The sequence below is a fragment of the Mya arenaria genome, chromosome 17, assembly GCF_026914265.1.
Source record: "Mya arenaria isolate MELC-2E11 chromosome 17, ASM2691426v1".
Classification (NCBI taxonomy): Eukaryota; Metazoa; Mollusca; class Bivalvia; order Myida; family Myidae; genus Mya; species Mya arenaria.
The window spans coordinates 24,528,572-24,536,102 of NC_069138.1; positions in this window are offsets into that span (position 1 = coordinate 24,528,572).

Genomic DNA, 7,531 nt, shown 5'->3' on the forward strand with positions numbered 1-7,531 from the left:
GTACATAAGTACATATAAAAATATGTAACATGTACATAAGTACATGTAAAATATGAACATGCTGTCTAAACATTTAGCTAATAAAAATGATTTAAGAATTCCAAAGATAAATTAAAAAACAAACGTTTTTGAACACATCAACGTACAAAACTGCTCAAGGATACTTACATTCTGAGCCCTTTGATACGAATATCCCAGTTCCATGCCGATTGTTGACAGTTCGTTTTTTCGAGAGAAAATCTTCTCTTACGCGTATATTTCACTTATAATCCATGTTTTACTGTAATGACTCAAATTGTTAGATGTATCGTAATCAACTGTCAGAGTGTACTTTTAGTGTTTATTTATTTTAAATGTATATTCATGAGAAAAACATCACAATGTTTCCCAATCCTACGATGTAGAAATTCCATTATTGACCTATGAATAGCCGGGAAATACCTTCTGTTTCTAAAAATAGCAACATCCGGTACAGGCCGAATACGCCCGATGTTCGTCGCGATCTGTTACGGCGAGTGGCGATATATGTCGATGTTACCCGATGTTTCCCGAGTTGTATTACATGGCTAATACGTTAATAAAAAACAAAGAAGTGTTCTGACCGCATCATAACATCATTATTTGTAGTCTAAATTGTTAGCAATTTGTTCAAGGCGCAATGAAAACGTCACACTTTAAATAATATATAAAAACAGAAGTAATTATTTCAGCGATTTTTAATTAAAATTACAACAAAAGTTATCAAAGGCAGTGAGGAACATTTAGTTGCAAATGTATCCGCCGCTCACATTAAAGGTTATGGGTTCGATCTCCACCAAGAAAGCAATCCCATTGCCACTCAAAATGGTACTGAATTTTACCTAAGAAAACTGACTCGAGCGTGTTTCTATAAGCTATTCTTTCGTCACAACATTGACAAGAAATGAATATAAACCTTAAACATGTCATAGTTATATGTATGGGAAAAGGAAGAGATGTTCTCATGTTTCTGTATATATTTCCCTATCCAGTAGTGGAGATCAAGAGACATTATATAGAGGTTGTCCAGTTAGCGCAGTGGTTAGCGCACTCGCTTCTCACCAAGGCGACACGGGTTCGATTCCCGGCCTGGTTTCCCCCACAACACAAGTCCACACTCTCGCGCAACATCGTGCCAACGAGAGTGACTTAGTTTAAGCTATCATAGCTTCCTTCACAATTGTTGTCAAATATATAATGTTTAAAGTAAGAGACATTATTCAGCTAATTAGTACTTTATTCTGGTGAATAAACATCAAATAGATATGACCGTTGGTTAACATTGGCAGTTGTGTACCTTTGATTGGAATGGTGGTACGCATGGGATGTTGTGCAAAATATATCTTGTCTTGAAATAAGAATTGAAACTGGTATGAATTCAACTGACTGACTGAAACATTAGGTTGGAACATTAAAGATGCACTCTTACCCCCAAGTAAGATTTACCACAATTAATACAATTGTTTAAATATACCAAAAAGGAAGTCTAAATGTTGAAAACAATGGTTCTTATGAAGGATAACGAGTTTAGTTTGAAAGAAAAGTGCATAAAGCATGGTATTTCTATCTTATGAGACGGCAGAAGATAACAGAAAATATTTTAGCACTCACCAATCATTTAATATTTTTGCTGTTCCAGCTATTAAATTCAAGGTTACAATATTGTTTTCAGTTATTAATATTTTCTATAAATGCATTATTTAGTAAGTAGCAAAGGTTTATCAGTCAAAAATAATGTTTGTTATACATGTATATCTATCGATTTTGAATAAGAGTGTAACTTTAAGATAGATTTTATAAATGTTATGACTGTTTAAAATAAAATAACAAAGTGAATAACAGCGTTGTCAATATTGATCATATTTGTATTTTGTCATTCAAATGAATTTGACCTTGATTTTGAAATACTTAGTTCTGTACTTCAATATCAAGTACGCTATAAAAGATCGATTCATTAAGATTTATTATGCGTTGCGTGGGAATATTTGAGCCTTGGGTAATTTAAGACGCGTTTATATGGTAATTGAGAACATTGAGTAGTTTTAATGCAATGCAGGTTGTTTGTGATATAAAACATGAGTCATAATGCGATACAAATGTAGAATGGTTACCGACATGAATATATTCAGAAATCCGATCCGTAAATAAGCTAGTGTTCAAATAGCTCTGTCAACCACAATGATATTATAATGCTTGGTGAACCCATGTAATTTTGGTAGCACTTGAACTATTATTGGCTGCTGATTATATCATGTAATATACATGATTAAACAAAGAATGATTGTAGTTTGTATGTTTGCTTTTTATTTGAACTGAATACATAGCTGTGTCATTGTATACAATATACATAGAAAGCCCTTTCAAATCATACCAAAATAATCATCCAAAAGCATTCACATACATGTGGGTCGGATAGCGTAGACACACAAAACACCCACTGAGCAGTGCAATATCTAGTAATCACATACTTGTGGATCGGATACCGTAGATACACAAAACACCCACTGAGCAGTGCAATATCCAGTAATCACATACTTGTGGATCGTGTACCGTAGACACACAAAACACCCATAAAGCAGTGCAATATCTAGTTATCAAACATGAATTTATTAATAAATCCTAAATATGTTTTTTAGTGATAAACAGACCATCTGTACAAATCGTCGATTATCTGAAGGGGCAAAAAAATGTTCAATAAACCTTATTTATAGCAGATTCTTAAACCTTTTAAAAAGGTCTACTTACAGCTGAATTTCGTTTACTGCAAATAACATGCAAACTGTTTAAATGTTTTCAAAACTTAGGTAATTGATAAGTAACCAATGTTAAAGAATCAAAGTATGTGCAAAGATAATATACCACGATCGTTTAAGTGACAAAAAGATGGATAGGCTTAGTTAGATTAAGACAAACCACGCACACACAAAGCCAGGAATACATTGAAATACAATCCTCCCTAATCATTGGTATAACTCAGATTTTAAGTCTTCACGAATAAAACATGGTCATGTTGATTAGGAGACACTGTTTCCAATGTTTTAGTAAGTTTTAACAAACTAAATGGCTGCCTAACAATTCACGACCTGGTAATAATTTATCACGGTTATAAATACTCCATAGAATACCCATGATTCCTAATCCTGCGAAAAGTGGTATCCAGTCTGAGATCTGATGACTTTTTTTCTTCCAATTCAACCAGCTATGAACAAAATGTTCGCAGTTGTTAGTGAGAACATTATATTCTTGTTTTCTTTTACCCGATTGATGTTCGAAGTCATCAAGTGCGTTGTCAGCTACATCGCCAAGAGAAATTTCTGGATGTTCTATAATTAGTACATCACGTGTTTGATACGTTTTATTTTCTTTGCGTATGAGATTTCCCTTTTCGTCTCTCTCTCAAGTAACATGAATAACTTCTAAATTGACGGATGTATCAACACTTGGCAGGACTGCTAAAACCACAGCATGATGGTGGTACTTTTTCACCTTAAAACTAGCAGATTCATATTGTCCGGGTACTGCAATATGCATCCCTTGACGTATATCAACAGCACTGTCTGGTCTATACATTCGTGTGCACTCTGAACATGACTTCTGTGAACCATCTAGGAGCATACGTATCTTTGATAACATTGTTATTTCTTTTTTTTAACCAGAAAGCGTTTTCTCCCCGAAATTAGCTATAAGTACCTTACAGCGACCATGTTCTCCTGAAAGACATATATTTCGTTAAATTATGACTAAAGCTAAAACGCGGAGTATAACATCAGTAAATTTTAATATTGCTATATGTGTAAATATATTATTATACATACTTCAAAGAAAAGGCAAAATGTAACTTACTTGTTTAATTATAGTCCTCCTCTACTTAAAAATATATTACCATGCATAAAGCAACGCGGTAGTCCAATGAATGCGACAATGGGAACTGATCAATTTAAATAATACACAATTTGATTCAACGACCTATTTTCCAAAACGTTGTTACATTATACTGCAATGAATAAATTCCTCCCGCTATTCCTTGTTCACAGTATCTGATTGGGCCAGCAAGCAAACTCATGCAGACAGTTCATCTCAAGTAGCCGGTGCATATACCATAGCATAAACATATAATTATTATCAATACATACATTAGTTTAAACACAATGTTGTCGTTCTAAGTAGCATTACATACGTAAGGTTTGAAATGTTAATTGCATTTGCCATATCTCCATTGTTTGTTCGCACACGAAAAGTGCGTCCTTTTTATGGTTGGAATAAAAACATAAATGAACATTAATTGATAACAAAGAAGACAAAATAACATCTAGAAATGTGATCTAAAGAACATAAATAAACCGTCAACATCCTTCAACAGACACCAGCCTGTTTAAAACCTTATGGTATATGGAAGTGTTTTTCGTATAAAATGACGCCGTATCAACTTGTTTTATGTCGACTTGACAATTTATAACACGACATGTTGTCAACTTATTAGCATGATATACACTTCCATACTACGTGATCACAACATAAGTATACACAATATATTCTTCATGCTACCTGGTCACCTCTTGCGTATATATGGTATACGCTTCCATATTACATGATCAAATTTACAATTCGTAAGGAAAACGCTTCAATACTAAATGCTCCCATCATAAGCATAGACGATATTCGCTTCCATACCCCATGACCAAATTGTCTGTATATACGGTATACGTTTCCATACTCCTTGACCAAATTGTCAGTATATAAGGTTTACGTTTCCATACTACATAACCAAATTGTCCGTATATACGGTATACGCTTCCATACTCCATTACCAAATTGTCAGTATATACGGTTTAGGCTTCCATACTACGTGACCAAATTGTCGGTATATACAAGAAACGCTTTCATATTTCGTGACCAAATTGTCTGTATATACGGTATACGCTTCCATGCTGCATGACCAAATTGTCCGTATATACGGTATACGCTTTCATACTGCATGACCAAATTGTCCGTATATACGGTATACGCTTCCATACTAGATGACCACATTGTCGGTATATATTGTATACGCTTCCAAACTACATGACCAAATTGTCCGTGTATACGGTATACGCTCCCATACAACAGGACCATATGGTCCGTGTATACGGTATTCGCTTCCATACTAGATGACCACATTGTCAGTATAATTATATTGTATACGCTTCCAAACTACATGACCAAATTGTCCGTGTATACGGTATACGTTTCCATACTACATGACCAAATTGTCTGTGTATTAGGTATACGCTTTCATACTACATGACCAAAGTGTCCTTATATACGGTATACGCCACACTTCAACATTCCAAATTGTCCGTTTATACGGTATACGCTTCAATACTACATGGCCAAATTGTCAGTATGTATGGTATACGCTTCCATACTAGATGACCACATTGTCAGTATATACTGTATACGCTTCCAAACTACATGGCCTATTGTCTGTGTATACGCTTCCATACAACAGGACCAAATTGTCCGTATATATGGTATACGCTTCCATAATACATGACCAAATTGTCCGTATATACGGTAAACGCTTCCATACTACATGACCAAATTGTCCGTATATACGGTATACGCTTCCTTACTACATCATCAAATTGTCCGTTTATACGATTTATGCTTCCATTCTTCATGACCACATTGTCAGTATATACGGTATACGCTTTCATACTACATGACCACATTGTCCGTGTATACGGTATACGCTTCCATACTTCATGAACACATTGTCAGTATATACGGTATACGCTTATATACTACATGGCCACATTGTCAGTAAATACGCTATACGCTTATATACTACATGAACACATTGTCAGTATATACGATATACGCTTATATACTACATTGCCACATTGTCAGTATATACGGTATACGCTTCCATACTACATGAACACATTGTCAGTATATACGTATACGCTTATATACTACATGACCACATTTTCAGTATTTACGGTATACGCTTCCATACTACATGACCACATTGTCAGTATATACGGTATGCGCTTATATTCTACATGAACACATTGTCAGTATATACGGTATACGATTCCGTACGACTTGACCACAGTGTCAGTATATACGGTATACGATTCCGTACTATATGACCACATTGTCAGTATATACGGTATACGCTTATATACTACATGACCACATTGTCCGTATATACGGTATACGCTTCTATACTACATGACCAAATTGTCCGTATATACGGAATACGCTTCCATACTACATGGCCACATTGTCAGTATATACGGTATTCGCTTTAAAAATCCATGACCACATTGTCAGTATATACGGTATACGCTCTCATACATCATGGCCACAGTGTCAGTATAAACTGTATGCAAACACATATAATCATTTACTCACTTATTCTTTGTTTAAACCACTTACTCTCGGCTCCGTCATTTATATTAGAAACGTGGTATCGACCGTAAGCTGCACATCGCCGTCTTGCAAGACTGGTACCATACAAGTCCTTGACGGAAATAACTCAATTAACCCTGTTCATATTAAAATAAAAATATATATATATATATTGTTTCTTAAAGAATATCTGGCAACAAAATAAATGACCAGCACCCGGTCGAGTAAACACTGGAAATAGAGATTTACAATGCGGTTTTAAGGAAGGATGTTTAAATGTGAAAAATTCGGAAATAAATAGGGTTGAGATGGGCGGAAAACGTTTCTTTTTTCTTCAGCATCCGACATAATAATATTATCTTTATCCACCAAACAATAAACCTCAAGTGACGCGTTAGAAAAAAAGTTTAATATATATTATGAAAATATAAGGAAACGTTTTACTCCGAATATAGTCCAAACCGAAGTACTGCTAAAGGTTATGGTAATAACATTTAACTATCTAGCACATGTATAACCTTTGTTGGCGGTGGTATATTTCGAGTCAAGCAAAGAAAATAGTTGCTAAGATTTTTGAAAACTATATGACAATACAATAAACAAGATATAATATACCCATTATACATATCAAATCATGCCCGCTATATCTACAAGCGAACAGCGCAACGAGGAGAAATGAATACGAACATTTTAATATCTGCAAAGGCAAACATCAAAAAAGAGCATTAAAGCTGCACTCTCACAGATTGAACGTTTTGACAACTTTTTTCTTTTCTGTCTTGGAACAAGCCAATTTTTGGGAAAATCTATGGAAACCAGTTCTATAAAACTGCTGACAAAAAATAAGATCGCAGATTTTATATACAAGTTCAAAAATGGATGTTTTATGCATTTTTCTTAAACCGTTAGAAAACATCAAGACTGTACAATTTAAACTTTATAACTAAATGTCTTTGAAATCAAGTGTGCGTAATATCGTTATATCTAAATGTTAAAAGAGCTTGAAAACTTAAAAACAAATAAAAATACAAGCATTTAAAAGGAAATGGTAATGAAAATCTGTTAGTTCTACCTGTAGCAATACGATTTACATCTCTAAAATCACAGGTTTATACTT